This window comes from Hipposideros armiger, unplaced genomic scaffold (assembly GCF_001890085.2).
Source record: "Hipposideros armiger isolate ML-2016 unplaced genomic scaffold, ASM189008v1 scaffold_574, whole genome shotgun sequence".
NCBI classification, from domain to species: domain Eukaryota; kingdom Metazoa; phylum Chordata; class Mammalia; order Chiroptera; family Hipposideridae; genus Hipposideros; species Hipposideros armiger.
In genome coordinates this window covers 948,205-969,010 of record NW_017731924.1, presented here as the reverse complement: position 1 = coordinate 969,010, position 20,806 = coordinate 948,205, and the positions used below count along the sequence as shown (strand labels likewise).

Sequence of the window (20,806 nt, the reverse complement as noted above, 5' to 3'; positions counted from 1 at the left end):
TTCTTTTGCAATGTGGCTTTACAGTTTTCCCAGCACCATTTATTGAAGGAGCTTTCCTTTCTCCATTGTATGTTTTTTGGCTCCTTTGTTGAAAATTAGTTGCCCACATACATGTGGGTGTATGCCTGGGCTCTCAGTTCTGTTCCATTGGTCTGTGTGTCTGTTGTACTGCCAATGACATACCGTTTTGATTACTATAGCTTTGTAGTATAATTTGCAGTCAGGGAGCGTGATACCTCTGGTTTTGTGCTTTTTTCTCAGGATTGCTTTGGCTATTTGGGGCCTTTTTCAGTTCCATACAAATCTGATGATTTTTTTACTTTATGTCTTTGAAAAAATGCCATTGGGATTTGGATGGGGATTACATTAAACCTGTATATTGCTTTCGGTAATATGGCCATTTTAACAATGTTAATTCTTCCAATCTGTGAACACGGACTATCTTTTTATTTCTTGTGTCTTCTTACTTTTTCCAATGACGTCTTGTGGTTTTAAGTGTACAGGCCGTTCACCTCCTTTGTTAAGTTTTGTCTTAGGTATTTTGTTTTGTTTTTTTGTTGCAATTGTAAATGGGATGGTTTTCTTCATTTCTCTTTCTGAAATTTCATTGTTAGTATATAGGAATGCAATGGATTTGTGTGCGTTGATTTTTGTATCCTGCAACTTGTCTGTTTTTATTGTTTCTAATAGTTTCTGATAACGTCTTTAGGGTTTTCTGTATATAGAATCATGTCATCTGCAGCTAGCAACAGTTTTTCATTTCCAATTTTTTTTTTCCTGATTGCTCTGGCTAGGATTTCCAGTACTATGTTGAATAGCAGTGGTGGTGGGAGGGGCATACTTAGCTTTTCCTTTAAGATCAGAAATAAGACATCAGCTTTTCACTATTGAGCATGATGTTAACCAAGGGATTGTCATAAGTAGTCCTTATTATGTTGAGGTATTTTTCTTCTGTACCCATTTTATTATTTTTATTACAGATGGATATTGTATCTTGTCAGAAGCTTTTCTGCATCTAGTGAGATGATCATATGATTTTTATTTTTCATTTTGTTAATATGTATCACATGGACTGATTTGCAGATGTAGACCCATCCTTGCATCCCTGGAATAAATCCCACTTGATCATGGTATATGAATGACCCTTTTAATGTATTATATTGATTAGCTGGTATTTTGTTTAGGATTTGTGTATCTATGTTCATCAGAGATATTGGTCTGTAATTTTCTTTTTTTGTGTTGTTCTTGCGTGGTTTTGATATCAGGGTAATTTTGGCCTCGTAAAATGAGTTAGGAAGTAGTCCCCCATTTTCAATATACAGGATAGGTATTAAATTTTCTTTGAATGTTTGGTAGAATTCACCAGTGAAGCCCTCTGGCTCTGGACTTTTGCTTTTTTTGGAGGTTTTTTGATTACTGTTTCAATTACCTTACTAGTAATTGGTCTATTTAGGTTTTCCAATTCTTCATGATTCAGTCTAGGAAGGTTGTATATTCCTAAGAATTTGTCCAATTCTTCTAGGTTATTGAATTTGGTAGCGTATAGCCTTTCATAGTATTTTTGTATGATCCTTTGTATTTCTCTTGTGTCCACTGTAACTTCTCTTTCATTTCTGATTTTATTTGAGTCTTTTCTCTTTTTTCCTTAGTGAGTCTAGCCACAGGTCTGTCATTTTATCTTTTTAAAAAAACAAGCTCTTTGTTGTATTAATTTTTTCTATTATCTTTTTGTTTTCTATTTCATTTGTTTCTGCTCTGTTTTTATTATTTCCTTTCTTCTAGTGACTTTGGGCTTTGTCCTTTTTCTAGTTCTTTAAGGTATACTAGTAGATTGAGATTTTTCTTGTTTCTTGAAGTAGGCCTGTAATACTATAAACCTGCCTCTTAGTACCACCTTTTTTGCCTCCCAAAATTTTTGATAGGTCGTATTTTCATTTTCATTTGTCTCAATGTATCTTTTGATCTGTTCTTTTATTTCTTTGACACAATAGTTGTTCAGTAGCATGTTATTTAACCTCCTTGTGTCTTTTTTCCAACTTTCTTTTTGTAATTAATTTCCAGTTTCACACCAGTGTGGTTGGAAAATATGCTTGGTATGATTTCAGTCTTCATAAAGTTGTTGAGACTAATTTTGTGCCCCAACATATTTTCTCTCCTTGAGAATGTTCCATGTACAACTGAGAAGAATGTATTGTCATTTTAGGATGGAAAGGTCCATAACTTATTGATTAAGATCATTTGCTCTAATGTGCACTTTAATGCCAATATTTCCTTATTACCTTCCTATAGGGATAATCTATCAATTGCTGTCAATTGGATATTCAGGTCCCTTGCTATAATTGTATTTTTGTCAGTTTCTTTAGTTCTGTTAGTAGTAATTGCTTTATATATTTTGGTGGTCCCAGGTTGGATGTACACATATTGGTAAGTGTTATGTCTTCTTGATGGATTGCCTGTTCCCTTTGTTGTTATAAAACGTCTATCTTTGGCTCTTGTTACCTTTTTTATCTTGAAATCAATTTTATCCGGTATAAGTACTGTTAGACCCACTTTTCTCTGGATGCCATTTGCTTGAAGTATCATCTTCCTCCCCTTTGCTTTGAGCCTATGTTTGCCTTTATTTTTTTTTTATTTTTTTAAAAGATTTTTATTGGGGAATTGGGGGGATGGGAACAGTGCTGGGGAATTGGGGAAAGGGGAACAGACAAGTTGCTGTCGTTTTGTTCTTCAGTCTAGTTGTGGAGGACGTTGCTTCACTGGCCCAAGTTGGCACCATCATTGCGCTCTTCTCTGGCGAGGCAGATCAGTCACCGGCTTCTGGACGGCCGCTCACTGCGGCTGCTGGCCGCTCACGCTAGCTGCTGGCCACACACGGTAGCCCATGGCAACCCACTGCCACAGGGACTGCAGCCCACGCCGTCGCCGGCGACTCACAACAGCCCAGCTCCAGGTTGAGCTGTTGTTCAGCATCTTAGCTGTGGAGGGCAGGGTCACTGGCCCTCATATGTGGGATCCGAACCGGGGCCCTCTGGCATCCCAAGCGAGTTCTTAGCCATCGCGCCACTCGGCCGGCCCTATGTTTGCCTTTAAAGCTGAGATGAGACTCCTGCGGGCAACATATAGTTAGGTCTTATTTTTTAATCCATCCTGCTACTCTGTACCTTTTGATTGGTGAGTTTCATTCATTTACATTTAGGGTGATTATTGATATATAAGACTTACTATAGTGATTTTATCTTTTGTTTTCTGGTTGCTCTGTTCTTTTCCCTTGTGTTTATGTTTGCTATTTTAGTTTGGCAGTTTTCTATGATATTTCTTTGTTTCTTTTTTTATGTTTCATGTGTCAGCTCTGGATTTTTTGTTTTGTGGTTACCAATAAGTTTGTGTAAAATGTCTTGTACACACAATAGCCTTTTTTCTTTTGATTGCCTCTTATTCTCCTGTATACATTCAGTCCTTTTCCTCCTCCCTTTTCATGATTTCGTTGTTACAAATTATCCCTTTTTATTTTGTACATTCATTACCAAATTGGAGTAGTTATTTTTAATGCTCCTTTTCTCCTTTTAACCTTTATGTTCAATAATTAAGTATTTAATAGCCTATCCTGAAGATTATGTGCAGTTTCCTGCTTCTGTCATCTTACTCAAATTTTGTATACTTTTGTCTTGTGGTTTCCAGTAGAAGAGCTCCTTGCAATGTTTCTTGTAACACAGGTCTTATAGTGGTAAATTCTCTCAGCTTGGCTGATGGTTCCTGTCTTTCAACATTTGGAATATTGCCTTCCACTCTCTCTTGTCTCATTTGGGATGTTTAAATTTTCTTTACCAGGCTCTGCTGGGATGGGCAGGGCAAAGGAGGCAAGTTCATGATCTCACATCTCCACCCACTGCCAAGAATGGCTGTAGGCACTGCTGTATTGTTTAAGGCTTCCCAGTTACCTCTACCCGACTGCTGTGATGGGGAGCAGGGGACAGGAGGATGGCTTTTCTGGGAGAGGGGGGCTGCTTCTGCCCTTCTGAAGCTCCAGGCCAGTGTGAGGGTTGCAGTCTGACTTCTCCCTTGCTTTCATGCTCACTGGAGCTGTGGGGGGTGCGGAACTGCATCTGAGGCCACCACCCTGGTCGTTCCCTGTGTCCTGCCCCTCCTACTCTCCCCAATATACCCACCTTCACATGTCCTGACGCACAGATCTTCCAGGCATGTTTGTGTGTCGAGCAGGGGATCCTTTGTTGAGTTATTGTTGTCTGACTTGTAAATTTAAGGGAAGAAAACAATGGAGTCCTCTTACTCTGCCATGATGCTGAGTCACATCCTTGGCTACATTCTTTATAATCTACCTACTGCCTCTCCACTCCGAGGGTCCCATTTACTCATGACTTCAGTCCAGGGTGGAGTGATGCGGGCAGGAGAAACATCAAAGGAGCCTCCTTGGTCTAGCCGTTTGGCAAGTGGCTACCTCCCTCCCTCAGGCCAGGCTTGGCCCAAGGGCTCCAGAAACAAATTAGGGTCAGAGCCTGCCCTAGAGGTGCTCCGGCTTGTCTAGAGTAGACAGACAGACCTGCATGGGAGACTTGGCCCCTCCAGGGCAGAAAAGCCAGGCGTCTTCCATAAAGGGGCCTTGAGGGGGATGGGAAGGTGTAGGAGATCTCGAGAGAGAGTGCTGTCCTGCAGGGCTTGTGACCGTGAATGTGTGCTCTCTTGACCCATGGGCCGAGGGGAGTGAGGCTACAGGGAGGTCAAGTGGGAGCCCCCTGGCACAGACACACAGGCTTCCTTGCCCGGAGGACGGGGAAGACTCATTAGAAAGACAGGGGCTTTGCAGATGTTTGGTGTGTGGCCTGCACACAGATGCACCTGGATGCCTGCCTTCCCAAGAAGAGGCAGGCCGGGTTGTCTGGGCCACCCTCCCGAAAGCAGTGGCTGCCTGGAGCTGAGTGGTGGCATCTGGCCCTCTTCCTTGGTCAGGGTCCCCACCTCCCTCAGACCTCACAACACGTCCTGCTTCCGTGTGACTGACACCTTGTCCTGAAGTCATTTGAGCTTGAGACCACCGACCTAAGGGAGCCAAGAAGCCGGGGCATTTTGACTCAGCACCGTGGGTTCCTCTGCCAGCCATCCCAGCCCGAGGCTGGGGGATAAGGGAGGGAACCCTCCAGCAAGGCGTGGAGCAGAGGATGGGTGCCGTGTTTAAGGCTGCAGCACAGCGTGAGCAAAGGTCCTGAGGCATAAAGCAGAAGAAATAAGAATTGTGTGCACCTGTGACGAACTCGTTTACAGGGCCTCTTGGAAACCGAAAGGCAAAACCAAAGATGGCGGCAGCATAGGAGGACGCTGAACTCACCCCTCCCATGAGCAAACTCAAATACACACGTATATAGACAACAGTTACTCCTGGGAGACAACTGAGAGCTGAATGAACAGCTTCTGAACAACAACCAAGAGAAAGAGACTGAATAGAGAGACCGGGAAGCCGTGGGAGCCCTCCGGGCTGGAGGAGCCGGCAAGCACTATTGTTTATGTCCTTCTCCATTCTGATGAATTGGGGGGTCCACTCAGGCGCTTTGGCCTACCTGCAAGATCACCCCAGCGCATTCCCAGCGACAGTGACTGGAGCCTTGTCCCTCCAAACGGAGGAAGCGGGAACAACAGGGTGTCACCACAGCACCTGGCCTCCCTGCTGGAGCCACTGCAGCCTAGCAGGCCAGCACTCCAGGCGCAGTGAGTGCCTGCCTGGCTGGAATCAGCGTCCCAGATCTGCCCGGCCCAGAAAGGCGACACACTGGTGGTTTTTTCCCGCAGTCCCCAGAGGGCTCCCCCAGCCCCCAGTCTTCTCTATGCAGTCTCTCTCTCGGTTGTACAGAAAGTGGTCTTGTGAATTCTCCAGGGTTAGAGGCGCCAGTGAGGGCCGTTGTAGACAGCCTGCGCCGCCTCTGTCGGGTAGGTAGGTGGAGGCTCTATCCAGGTAGTTTGGCCTGCCTGCAAGGTCGCTGCAGCACGTTCCCGGACACATCACTCAAGCCCATTTCTGCCCTGAACAAAGGGAACAGGAAGGACCAACGTGGCATTTCTATATGCACCCGCCTTCCCCACCTGGAGCAGCTCCGGCTTGGGAAGGCCAGTGCCTTGGGCACTCACTTGTCTCCTACCAGCCTGCAAAAATGACCTAGCACAAATGCCTACACAGAGGCCACTTACATAAAGCTACATAAAGACTGACTTTCTATGTTTATATGAATTAGACAAAACAGCTATCTCTCCCAAACAAAATGAAAGGATGGAAGAATCTCTCTCAAATGAAGAAGAAAAATCTCCAGAAAAAGAACTCTGAGGAAACAGAGGTAAGTAATTTGCTTGATAAAGAAGTTTAAAACAAACAAAAAATGGTCATAAGGACGTTCACCGAACTTGAGAGTGGAATATAGGAACTTAGGGAGAGCTTCAACAAAGAGTTAGCATGCAGAATAAAGAAGCAAGCAGACCTGAATAATACAATACTTGAAATGAAAAATACATTAGAGGGAATCAACAGCAGATTAGCTAATATAAAGGAACATATCAGCAACCTGGAAGAGAGACTAGTGGAAATCAACCAATAAGAACAGCAAAAACGATTTTAAAAAACTAGGATAGTTTAAGGAACCTCTGGGATAATATCAGGCACTCAAACATTCATGTTACAGAGGTCCCAGAAGGAGAAAGAAAGGAAAAGAAACTCGAAACAGTGAGTTCCAAACATGACGACCCCAAAGAGGCCCACACCAAGACATACTGTAGTGAAATGGCAGACGTTAACGATAAAGAGACGATCTTGAAGGAAACAAGGAATTACATACAAGGGACGCCCCATAAGACAATCAGCTGATTTCTCAGCCGCCACTTGACAGGCCAGAGGGAGTGGCAGGACATCTTTAAAATGCTGAGAGAAAGGAAACTACAACCTAGAATAATTTACCCAGCAAGGTTATCATTCAAAATTGAAGGAGAGATAACGAGTCCCATTCAAGCAAAAACTGAAGCACTTCATCACCATTAAGCCACTTTACCAAAAATGTTAAAGGGTCTTCTTTAAGCAGAAAAGGAAAGGGCATAACCAGAAATAAGAAAATATGAGAAATGAAAAAAAAATCTCACCAGTAAAGCCAAATATTTAATAAATACAGTGAATCAGACATGTAAAAAGCTACTATGAAGGTCAAAAGAAAAAGTATCAAATTTAACCCAAACTACAATAAGTAGTTAAGAGACACACAGCACAAAAACATCTAAAATATAACATCAATAACGAAGTGTGGAGGGGAGAGTAAAAAATGTAGTCCTTATAAAATATATTCAAACAAATGTCTACCAGCTTAAAATAGACTGCTGTAGATACAGAATGATATACATAAACCACAAACCAAAAACCTACAAAAATACACAAAGAATAAATAGAATGGACCCCCCCCCAAAAAAAACAACCCCAACCAAACAACAAAAAAAACCCCAAAGAAAACCAGCAAACCACAAGGGAAGAAGAAAGGAACAGAGGAAACTATGAAAATAACCAAAAAATAATAATTAACAAAATGGCAATAAGTACATATTTATCAATAATTATTTTAACTGTAAATGGATTAAATGCACCAATAAAAAGACATAAGGTGGCTGAATGCATTAAAAAACATGACCTATCTATATGCTGCTTACAAGAGACTTCAAAAGACACATACCGGCTGAAAATGAAGGGATGGAAAGAGATATTCCATACAAATAAAAAGGAGAATAGACAAAATAGACTTTAAAACAAAAAAATGTAATAAACAATGATATTACATAATTGTAAAGGGGTTAAACCAAGAAGAGGATATCACAACCATAAATATCTACACACCCATATAGGAGCACTTAAAAAAAATATATATATATATATAAAGCAATTAATGGGTGCACACAGGGAGAAGTCTACAGTAATATAATAGTAGAGGATTTTAATACACCATTCACATCAATGGCTAGATCATCCAGACAGAAAATTAATAAGGAAATAATGGCCTTAAAATGTCACATTAAGTGTAATAAAAAAAACTCCCCCAAAATAAAAGTCCAGGACCAGATGGCTTTACAGGTGAATTCTACCAAACATTCAGAGAACAATTAATACCTAGCCTTCTTAAACTATTAAAAAAAAAACTGAAGTGGAAGGAATGCTTTCAAATTCATTCTACGAAGCCAGAATTACCCTGATACAAAAACCAGACAAAGACCTTACCAAAAAAAAAAAAAAGAAAATTACAGGCCAATATTCTTGATGAACATAGATACCAAAATTCTCAACAAAATATTAGCAAACCAGACTCAACAATAAATTAAAAGGATTATACACCATGACCAAGTGGTTTTCATCCCAGGGATGCAAGGATGAGTCACATCTATAAATCAATGTAATACATCATATTAATAAAATAAAGGACAAAACCATATTTAAATAGATGCAAACAAATCATATGACAAAAACTCAATAAAGTGGCAAACCCACAGCTAACATCATGCTCAATGGTGAAAAACTGAAAGCTTTTCCTTTAAGATCAGGAACAAGGCAAGGATGCCCCCCTCACCATTCTGTTTAATCTAGTACTGAAGTCCTCACCAGAGCATTGAGGCAAAAAAAGAAATAAAAGGTATCCAAGTCAGAAAGGAAGAAGAAAAATTCTCATTACTTGCAGATGGCGTGACACTACCTATAGAAAACCCCCAAGATTCCACCAAACTATTAGAACTTACACATGAATTCAGTTAAGCTGCAGGATACAGAGTCAATACCCAGAAATCGCTTGCATTTCAGAAGGAGAAATGAAGAAAACAATCCCATTTTTACCCAACTGCATCAAAAAGCATAAATATCTAGGAATAAATTTAACTGAAGAGGTGAAAGAAATATACTTTGAAAACTATAAGGCGTTGAAGGAAGCAGTTGAAGAAGACATAAATAAATGGAAGGATATACCTTGCTCGTGGGTAGGAAGGATTAATATTGTTAAAATGTCCTTACTACTTAAAGCAATATACAGATTCAATGCAATCCCTATTACAATACCTATGGCATTCTTCTCAGAATTGGAACAACTCATCCTAAAATGTATAGGGAACCATAAAACACCCCACATAGCTAAAGAAATTTTGAGAAAGAGCAATGTGGGTGGTATCATGCTTCCTGGTATCAAACTTTACTATAAAGTTACAGTAATCAAAGCAGTATGTTAGTGTAATAAAAAAATATACTTAAATCAATGGAATAGAATAGTGAGCCCAGAAATAAGTCATCACTTGTACAGTCAATTAATCTATGACAAAGGAGGCAAAGATATAAAATGGGGATAAGGACAGCCTTTTTAATACGTGGTGTTGGGAAAACGGGGCAGATACATGCAAAAAAAATGAATTTGGACTACTTACACTATATACAAAAATAAACTGAAAATGCATAAAAGACTTAACTGTCAGACCGGAAACCAAACTCTAAAACCAGAAGAAAACATAGGCAGTAAACTTGTTGACACTGTCCTTAGCAATATCTTTTTGCATTCGTCTCCTCGGACGAGGGAAACAAAAAACAAACAAATGGGACTGCATCAAACTAAAAACTGTTTGCACAGTGAAGGAAACCATCAACAAAACGAAAGGACAACCTGCTGAACGAGAGAAGATATTTGCAAATGATATATGTGGTAAGGGGTAACTATCCAAAATAAAAGGAACTCATACAACTTAACACCAAAAAAAAAAAAAGAACCAAACAAAAACAAAATAACCCCCACAAACAACCAATTAGAAAATGGACAGAAGACCTGAATAGACATTTCTCCAAGGAGGACACACAGATGGCCAACAGACATGTGAAAAGACGCCCACCCTCACTAATCATCAAGGAGATGCAAATTAAAACCACAATGAGATATCACCTCACACCTGTCAGGATGGCTGTCATCAATAAATCGAACGTGTTGGGGAGATGTGGAGAAAAGGGAACCCTCATGCACTGTTGGTGGGCTTGCAAATTGGTGCAGCCACCACAGAAAATAGTATGGCGGTTCCTCAAAAATTAAAAATAGAGCTGCCATCTGACCCAGCAATTCCATTTCTGAGTATTTACCCAAAGAAAACACAAACACTAACTTGAAAAGATAGATGAGCCCTTATGTTCACTGCAGCGTTACCAGTAACAGCCAAGTTATGGAAGCAACCTAGATGCCCACCCATAGATGAACGGATAAAGAAGACGTGGCACACAGGTACAATGGAATATTACGCAGCCATGAAAAGAACAAAACCTTGCTCTTTGCAACAACATGGGTGGACCTGGAGGGCATTATGCTGAGTGACATAATTCAGACAGAGCAAGACCAGTGCCGTGTGATTTCACTTAACAAAATAAAAGACAGGAATGAGCAACAGAACAGAAACATACCCATAGTATAGAAAACAAGCTGATGGAGCTAAATCGGAGGGGCGTGGGGAAGGAGAGTGAAAACAGAAAACACTGTATGGTCCCAGGGGAGGCCCTTACCTGGCACCTGGCACCTTCTCTACGGCTCACAGCCAGCCGCGGGGGACGCTGCAGTGCTGTTCAGCTGGCCTCCAGGACAGACCAGGGCGTGAGGTGCTGAAGCATTTTCCTGTCACACAGGAGTAGAAGTTGGGCGCAGCTGGTCAGCCTCTTAGCCAGGTTTCCCCACTCGGCCTTGAGACTGGAGACACTGGGTTACTGTTAAATAAGGGAGGTTCTGGGAGAGGTGTGGCCCTGGGCTGTGTGTGTGTGTGTGTGTGTGTGTGTGTGTGTGTGTGTGTAGCTGTATCTGTGTCTAGGTATATGTGTGTGACAGCACACCGCACGGGGGTTGTGAGCACCTATACCAGGCTGCACTGTACAGTCACAGCCATGTCCCAGGCCTCGCCCCACTGCGAATGGGGTGTCCCCAAGATCACACAGCTAATCAGGTCCTTGAGACCGGTTGTCGCACCTGTGACATGGACGCGGCCATGCCCGGTGGCTGTGAGAACGGGGCACAGCAGGGCTTTGTGGACTGTCCGTCTGCACCACAGTCCAGTTGTCCTCGGATCTTGTTGGACACGATGACCAGGTCATGACGCCAGTCTGTACAGACTTGCTGTGTCCAGCCTCCATGCGGGCAGATAACCTCTAACTTGTTCCTGTGAGCTGGCTGCAGGCACAGCCCCTGCAGACAGTAGGAGCTCTTCTGCACAAGCATTCAGTAACCCCGGCTCCTAACAGCCGGAGGCCCCACCCATCCCCACAGCCTGAGCCCTCTCCACCTTTCAGGCAGAGTGAGGGGTGGGGGGAGTGGGCGGGGAGAGAGAGAGAATATCCTGAGGCCGGGCCTGGAACCCTGCTGCCTGGCACCGAGTCCTATGGCCATGCCTACTTGCCAGAGACCGTGTGGGCCAGCTGAGTGCCCAGGGGGAGGGCGCATATGTGGGCAGGCACTTGCAGACTCTGCTAAATCCACCTGCTTCTGTTGCTGCTTGACAAAATAAGCATCTCTCAACACCTGAGGCCCTGGAAGCCAATTTGCTGCCACCAGACCCCAGCACGTGCTGACACTGAGTGTGAAGTGAGCTCAACCCTAACTGCCCAATGTGCTTAGAACAGGCCTGGTGGCTCTCCTAAGGCCTGGCACTGACCCCAACCAGCTCCGACTGCCACTGCTTCTCTTTAGAGCAACCCCCCCCCACGCAGTGGGAGGTCTAGGGAGCTAGTAGAATGCAGAGTCCCAGGCTCCAGACCTCCTGACTCAGGACCTGCCCTGTAACACGATCCAGCTGCTCCCATCCCTGTGAACCCAAGTCTGGGAAGCAATGCTTTCAAAGCCGCCAGCAACACCTTTTCATTTCAGCTCATCAGGTGACTGAGAGGCACAGACATTCATCGTTTATCATTTTCAACTCCAAAGCCTCTGTTCCTTTTGGCCTCCCCTGGCCCTGTTGACCCCACAGGTTCGAATCACGCTCCTTTCACAGATCAGGACGCCCGTCTTGGTGTCCTAACTCCATGTCCCTTGGATCCCTGTGTGCCCAGAGCGCCTTTGAGAATTCAGAGTAAGGAGAAGAGAACCTTTTGGAGAAGGCTGCGTTTAGGGAGGGATCAGCCCTGTGAGGGGTCAGGAAGAGCCTGAACAGAGCTGGGGGACCAGCACACGGGGGTGGAAGGGCTGTGGGGGCCATGGCCGCCCGCCAGGTGTGGCCAGCACTTAGACTCACAAGTAACTCAGCATTCAAGGCTCTGTCCTGCCCCATCGGATGCCCCTGTGTGAATTCCGCCTGCTCCCTCCCTGTCATACACTCCAGCCAGGAAAGAGATTCTCCACAGCAAACAGAAATAAAGCACAAGTTGTAATATCTTAGACTTAGTTACACTTCTTTTACAAAAAGGATCAATTATTAATGAGTGGTTACTCATGGATATTAAGCTTGACTTTAAATTTTCTAGCATATTATTCTACCATAGACTTTTCAAAAGTCAGCCAGGTTTTCTCATTTTTCCTATGGACTTTATTTTTAAATTTAGATTTGTTGCCCCACATTTCCTTGTAGTTTTGTGTTTTTTTGGGGGGGAGGGAGAGTAGAATGGAAGAGCAAGAGCAGAATTTTATGGGGAGGGGATAGAAGAGACCAGAAGTAAAACACAGGCTTCTGTCAAGTTCCCCCACAAACCAGCAACTGTCTGCAGTGTGGGGACTGGCTGAGAACAGGGACCCAGGATGGGGACCCAGGTCGGCCTGACTTGGGGGCGTAGCAAGGTAACAGTTTGCCCCGTGTTTCTCATCCATGCTACAGCGAGAACACCACTCACCTTGCAAAGAGGAGTCCCTCTCCCTCAAGAATAAGTGAGTTAAGAACCGTGAAACATTTTAGCTCCGTTCCTAGCACCTTGTATGCCCTCAATAAATGATTGTGGTCATCATCATATTATTATTATTATTATATTTTGTCAGTGCTGCCCTTGATTGATGGCAACTTCTGGGGGGAAACTCACCACGTAGCACATCATCGATGAAAAAAAGATGAATGGCTTTTCCCTGTGGTTCCTTGGTGCTGGACGCGGCCCCAGGGGAAACGCGGGCGTCCGCGCTGCGGCAGCATCGGCGTTTCCGCAGCCGCGCGAGCGCCCGCCAGAGGGCGCCCTTGCATCTTCGTGCGTTGACTCCGGCGGCCTGCGGCTCGTTAGCGCGTGGACGTGAGAATGTCGAGGTCTGGAGGCTTTCACCATCATTTCAGCCCATTAAGTCCTTTATTGACCACATTTTATGTGAACCTTTCTCTGCAAAAGCAAACTCATTTGGTGGATGGAAGACCTCGAATCTCTTGCAGTGGCATGGTTCCATGCCTCTGTGGTTCCAAGCCCCAAATATGAGTGTCTGGGGGCTGGGAGGGCCAGCGCGGTGCGGGGGCTGCGACCCCAGGCTGCTGCTGAGCAGCCCCGGCCCCGGGGACCTGTGTGGAGCAGGCCCAGGCCCGCTGGCCCCATCTTTCCAGGACCCTAAACCCCCCACCCCCCACTTCCTTCATCCTTCCAGGCTCCGTTCCCCATGTGCACCATGGGAAGAGTTTGGCTTTTAACAAAAGCTCCCTGACCCCCCCCCACACACACACCCTTTTTCATTGAAGTAAATAAAATTCACATAACATAAAGTTAACATTTTATAGTGGGCAGTTCAGTGGACAGTTCTGGTCTCCATTTAGCACATTCACAATATTGTGCAACCACCACGTCTATCAAGTTCCCAGACATTTCCGTCACCCCAGAAGGACACCCCAGACCCATCCAGCAACCTCGCCTGAGTCTCCTCTCCCCCACCCCAGACAACCGCTAACCTGCTTTCTGTCTGAATTCGCCTGTTCTGGACATTTTGTGTAAATGGAGTCATACAGTGTATGGTCTTTTGTGTCTGGCTGATGTTTCAAGGCTCACCCACAGTGCAGCGCCTGTCAGCACGTCCGTCCTTTCTTAAGGCTGAGTAAGATTCTGTTTGTACGTCTAGACCACATCTTGTCACGCACATGCATTGGTGGACACTTAGTCCTCTCCCCTTTGGCTATCGTGCATAGTGCTGCTAGGAATATGGGCGTACGCGCATTTGAATACCTGTTTTGAATTCTTTTACATACATACCTAGGAGTAGAATTGCTAAAAATAATTTTTAAAGAATGTTTTTTTGTTGTTGTTACTTGGGTCTGAGCTAGGAGAACATTGCCAAGCAAACGAAAGCCCTCCCTCTCTCTCGCTGACTTCTGGGGCGGTCACCCTGTCCGCAATGGGGGCGTCATTTCTGCTCACGATGTGAGTGGTTTCCTGATGCCTGCAGGGTCACTGTGGGAACTGGAGGGGAGCCTGGCTGCCCAGATTCAGTTTCCTCATGCCTACAATGGGGACAAGGACACTTGATGTGACTCCCACTGGATCCTCATTACACGAAGGAGATGGGCCCTGGAGGCCCAGCCCCAGAGCAGTGAGGAGGCCCAGCCGGCGTGTGGACCACGGTCTCTGTGAGGTCCCCATCTGGGAGGTGCTGGGCCCTCTGGAGGGACCCTGGAGTGATCATCACAGAGCAGCCGGGAGATGAATGTGAAAGTCTGCTCAGCAGTGAGAGCAGACGCCAGGCTGGTCCGAGTGTGGAGGTCCCCTGTGGCCAGGCAGGCTCTGCTCTCACCCGGGGCCCCTCGTCCCGGCCCCCCCAGCCCCCCAGGAAGGGGCTCCTCCCAGTGGGACCCCCCCACGCGACAGAAGAGGAGAAAGGGCTGTCATAACCTGTTGTCAGAAACATGTGCCTCTCAAGCTTTCGCATACTTAAAAAAATGGTTTTTTTCAGTCCCCTTGCACCCTTTAGACATAAAATGCTGAGAAGCCAGAAGGGAATGTTTGGGGGACTTGTTAATACAAAAGCCTAGGAGGGAATTACTGCTTCATTAAATAAAACTCCAAATCTGCCAGATTTTCCTCCCGAGAACACAGTGCCGCCCTCTGAACAAGCAAGTCACCGGGGCCTCCGGTGGCTCCCTTCTCCGAGAAGGGCCCAGGGCTTGGAATCCGAGGGCCCTCAGCCTTCTCGCCTGTGAAATGGGCTCACGCATTCTGTGGGGTGGAGTTCCCCACGGGGAGTGCGGGAGGGCCCTCCGTACTGCCCACCTGCACGCGGCTCTCCTCAGTGCTGTGGGGCAGGGCCGACCTCAGCCCATTTGGGGGAGGTGCGCTCTGGGTGACGCCAGCTCTTGCCGCCTTTATCAGAACCGTCTGTGGGCTCACAGGGCAGGAGGGAGGGGAGGGGAGTGAGAGCGTGGGAAGGGGCTTGGTGGGGGCGCTGCTCACGCACCTCCCCCTGTCCCCACGCCGCCCGTGTCCCTTTCCTCCCATCTCTTCTGTCTTCTCCCTCTTCTCATTTTTTGGAGCATCATGACCTCTGCTTTACACAGAGAGATGGTCTGTCTTGTCTTTTTTGTTTGGCCAGCGCCACATTTTTAAAATGTTTAATCAGACACCAATTAGATCCCCCACTAAAAAAAAAAAAAGAAAAATCTGTATTTCCAGCTTCTCTTTTAAAATCAGGAAATCGGGTCGCCCTGGCCCGCAGCCCTGCTTGCTGGGCTGGGGAGCAGCTGCTCTCCCAGACGACCTGGCTCTCTCGCTGGCCACCGTCTGCCAGCAGACCTGGTTCGCCTCACCTGTCCATCCCCCCTGGGACAGACCTGGGGTGGCTTGTGTGACAGACCGTGGTGCAGGGGCATTTGAATTGCAAAGTGCTTCGTTAGCAACACAAAGCTGTTATCATTTGCAGTCAAGCTGAGGCATAGGACATGTTCAGCGTCAATCCACTGCCATCAAAACACTGGCTGAAGTCAAAAGATTTTCTGGGACACAGGCTGGAATGTCTGAGTAGGACTTATTCTAGGCTGGCCTCAGACACAGGGTTGAAACGATGTCCCCCTGCCTCGGGACAATCTCTTCGGTGGGTGGGCTCAGCCTCATGGTGCTGGAATAACATCAGTGGCTCCGGACATCACATTTTGGGTCCCTTCAAGTCTGGCAGGAAAGCTCAAAAGGCTCACTGGTTCGGGGCTTGGCTGGTGACCCAAGAAGCATCACCCCTCTTAGGGGGTGAATGGAGATCTGCACAGGAGCCCACATGGTGATGCCTGTTACGTCATGAGACGGGCGATTTAACCCACGGCGGCTGCAACACGGGCACCCCTTTGAGATGACAGAATGAATGTAGAAAAGCTTTGTAAACCGTCAAGTCCTGTGTAACCTCTCAAGGACCACTGCTGCCCACGCCCTCTCATCCGTCCCCCATGGGGCCACTGATCATCTACCTGCCTGTCTGGTGTTTGCAGACACCTGGGTTTTAGCAATCACATGGAGCTCCTCTAGGGACATGAGCAGGGCCACCGCGGGGGGGGGGAGGTTGAGCAGGGTGCATGTCGCAGCTGAAGTGGGGAGCCAGCCAGGAAGCTCAGAGGCGGAGGGCAGCTCTCTTTTCCAGCACCTCCCTTCCCAAAGCCACCCTGAGTCATTCTTTAATGGGATTTGTGCCTATTGAATTCCTACCAGCACAAAAACCTTGCATGTCCTTTATAAATATTTCATTCTCTTCCAGCAGATTTCCCAGTGCCCAAATGTCTGTGTGGCCATCTCCTGCCCTGGGCTGGCCGTCTGTCCACGGCCCCGGGCAGCTGTGGGCTGGAGGAAACAGTTAGGATCACATACACCTGGCACCTGGCTTTGATGGCCGCTTCTGCTCAGGGAGCAGCCAAGCCTTCCTGGGAGACTGGTGTTGCAGTGAACTTGACAGAAGAAAATGGGAGGCCTGGGAAGGGAGGTGACCGCCCATGATCCCTAAGGGGCAGAGTCAGGGCTCCAACATGGGTGGCCCGATGCCAGGGGCAATCTTGTCCAGTCCACCCAGCATCCCAGAGTGGGAGTTCAAAGCCAGGTCGACCGTTTCTGGCAGGGAGATTAGGGTGGTTTTCACAGAGGGGCACTCCACAGCAGGGGAGCTTTGCAAACTGTGAAGTGCTGTGTATGTCTGGAAAGGTCATTTACAGGCAGCTGTGGATGGGCCTCGATTCCCAGGGCACAGGAAGGAGTCATGTGCAGACTTAAGCAGCAGAGCGTCAGGATGGAGGCTGGTCACACGGCCTGGCGGCCTCGCTCACTTTTCCCAGTGGGCAGAGCCTGCCGGACACGCGTGTTGTCTTTAATGCAGCGCCGAGCCGGGTCTGGGAAACTTGTGGCACTGTCACACTGCTGGGAACTCTCACAGGAGCCAGCGAGGAGCACGGGGCATCTTGCAAGCCACAGCTGGCTCTTCAGGGAGCCCCAGACCCAATAGAAATGATTAGTTTTATTACTCCTTTTCTCTGCTGCTCTCCCATCCAGGAGGATGGAGCCTATTCATTTTGTTTTATTCTGTTAGCCAGCTGCAGCCAAGAGATGCAGGCCCCTTCTCTATGCAGCCTCTCCCCCAGGACAGATCAAAGAGACCCACCAAGTATTATAGATGAAAGGGGCCGTGAAAACCAGGCTGGATGCTGCAGTGTCCAGGGCAAAGCTGCCCCCAGCCGCAGCAGGCGGGGTGGTGGGCTCAGCGATGGGCTGGGGGTGGGGGCTTCCAGGCAGGCCCTGGAAGATGGAAAGCGTTTGCATAGTGACGCATTCCTTTAACATACAAGTGCTTCCTCTGTGCCAGGCTCTGGGATCTGCAGAGGTGAGTCAGGAGCAGGTTCTGCCCTCCTCAGAGCTCGCGTTCTGGCCAGAGGCAGTGGAAGGAAAGGTGGCATGTGAGCTGGGCCTCTGCGTCCCAGGCATGAGTGCAGTTACTCCCCCCAGCACATAGCCTTGTTCACGGAGTTCAAGTGTTGCCCATGTATATTCTGTACGAAGCATCCAGAAATGCCATATGTGCGTTTCCCACCCAGGTGTGTGTTCCATGTGGATATGTTATGAGTAGTCTGTGTGTAGACTTGATCTGCGTAGACCTGTTTGCACGCGGGACCCACAGTGCTGTATCAGTTGCAGGCATGACAGAGAGGTGGAGAATTCATGTGGTCTGTCCATTAGGGTCTTGTTAGGAAGCAGCCCTTTCAATTTGAGTAATTAATTAACGGGGTCTTTGTAAAGTCTTCTGGAAAGTGTGGGTCGGGCAGAGGCAAAGCCACAAGGGAAGGGGTGGTACCTGGGAAGAGCAACAACGCAGAGCCAGGGGCGTGCTTAGCCGATAGTTACTGGGACTTGTAGAGAGCAGCTCTCTGCTGGGAACCGGCTGGCAGAGGCAGCTCATTACCGAGGCCCTCGTCTTCCTCCCTTCCTCTGACCGCCTACCGGAGCTGCCCATGGGAGCAACCCAACAGGAAACCAGGGGAGCGAGGACCCCTTAATGTGGCGCACACGGGCTAGCCTCCTGTGTGGAGAGCAGGGTGGAGACGGGTGCATCCTGATGGGAAACCTAAGGCATCCAGCAGGCAGTGCGAGGTCTGTGATTCGTCTCTCACCGGAGTAGCAGTGGTCCTGTGCCCTAGCAGGTTAATTCAAAGGCCCTGAGCTTTGGCAGTGGCCGTCTCCCACGCTGCCTCACAAACACATCTTGCTAAGGAATGTTCTTGCTGTAATGGACCTGTGAGATATACTGTGAGGCCTCAAAACGGTCAAGTTCTCTCATTCTGTTCTATGACAGACAGCAGAATTGACGTAACCCTGAGACGGTCCACAGGTGGACGGCTGTCCCATGCAAAGCCATGCAAAGGCAACTGCTTCTGATCATCTGTACTGACAGGAATGGGTTGGCAATGTGGGGGGGGGCCTGAGCCCCTGGTGTGCAGTTTTCTCCAGTAAACATATCACATTGGGAACTGCTAGCTAATATTCCACCATATTAAGTTTCTAACAATCTACTGTTCTCCAGCGTCCACTTTGCTTTTGTACCGGCGACACAGGTGAGCTACATGGGGACAGAGTGGGATTTCCCTCCCAGCATTTTGTATAAATATAAACTCATTTGTTTATCAAGGTATGTTTCACTCGCTCCTGAAGACCTGTCTCCATCTGGTATCAGTTCCTTCTAAGCAGAACTTCCCTTAGGAAGTGTGCTGAGCAGATCTGCTGGTAACAAGCTTTCTTTAATCTGAAAATGTGTTCTGCCTTCATTCTTAAAGAATATTTTCTCAGGCTAGACAATTCAGGGTTAACAGCCTTTTAAAGGAGCTCTTTAAAGATGTCCCATTGTTGTGTGGCCTCCATTGTCTACGATTGGACGTAAGCTGTCCTCAAAGAGCTGTTCCCCTATGTCTGAAGTCCTGGCAGATAGGCGTGGGCTGGAGCAGTCAGAATAGGCCTCCTGTGGGAGACAGTGCGAGGGATGGAGGTCTTGGGGTCTGGTAGGCCCCTACTGTGTATCACCTGGGCTAGGTGCTTTCTGATCTCAGCAGATTTGAACAACAACCCTGCCTGGGAATTAATATTATCCCATCTCAGCATATATCCCATGTAACAGAGAAACCTCAGTTGGAAGAGGTCTTCTGGGGCCCAAGATAATGCTGCTGGTTAAGTGACCATGGGCCCATGAAAGTGTGGGAGGCCTTTCTTGATGGGACAGGATTTGATCTATTGGAAGGCCACGTTCATCCTCGGAATTCTCATTCCAAATCACGCTCATGATCCAGGTTTTTTATTCTAGGCAATATTAGCTCCAGAACTTAAACTAGAATCGACCGAGTCTTATGTTCCTTCTGCCACATTGCGTAGATATTATTCTGGCTCTGACATGATCGCCGACCACCTGGATGACTGACCCTAGCAGGTAGCTCTACCTTCCTAGCACCACTGTCCTCATTGTGAATGTGAGGAAATACTGAATCGACTTTGTACACTCGATGCAGGGGATCAACGAAGTGAGGTGCTGGGAAGTTAGGTGAAGGATTTCAACAGCATTTACACACATGGGTCTCTAAGGTTTATTTGTTGTCGCTTTGCTGACAAGTCTGCATACCACAGTGGCACACATTTATTCCTTTATGAAAGAAATATTTTACACGCTAGGTATTCATGACTCTAGGTGTGCGGGGGTACAGCGTTGAACAAAGCAGATAAACATCTTTGTCCTCATGGCACTTATGTTCCACTTGCAGTTCTCTCTCTCGATTCATACTCTCTACTTTTAAGCCACGTACTTGGTGACTGAGAAGAGTCCTTTCAAATCCCAACTCTGAAGAAATTAAATTACTCTGCTATTAAGTAACTCAGTTTTTTTGTCGGTGGTGTTGGATTCTTCATGCCTATTTTATAGGGTCGTTGTGAGGTTGGAAGGAGGCGGTGGACGACAAGGCATCAGCACCAGCACCGAGTCTAGCAGGCAACACTTAGCATTCTTAATTTGGTCCATGGTGGGCATGTTTAATTTTATTCTCCGGGCTTGGTATCGTTGCAGTTTTCTTAGTAGCAAATATTGCTGTTTTTCTTTTTAAAAACTTTTTTTTGTTGTTGTTCGAAGGACAGTGGAATGCCCCCAAAACTCCTCTCCCAACTGAAATGCTCCAAATCACTGCCACCCCCACAACCCCCCACTTCAAAGGACCTTTCTTCACTGTTTCTTTCCTGTTCTCTTCTACCCCTCCCTTCGGGATTTGGGCAGGCTCCAAACTCCATCCCAGGTGGAATGCCCCAGTCCCCATGTGACCTTTCTTCACTGCTTCTGTCTTGTTCTTCTCTTTCCCTCCCTGCAGGTTATAGATATGCCCCCAAACCCCTCCTAAGGTAAACTCC

The 20,806-nt window shown here is 46.8% G+C and overlaps 1 protein-coding gene across 1 annotated transcript in view; it reads left to right on the top strand.

Moving 5' to 3' along the window:
- The window catches only part of KCNK9 (potassium two pore domain channel subfamily K member 9), a 79,212-nt gene that overhangs the window by 44,860 nt on the left and 13,546 nt on the right, over positions 1-20,806 (top strand). The window lies entirely within an intron of this gene.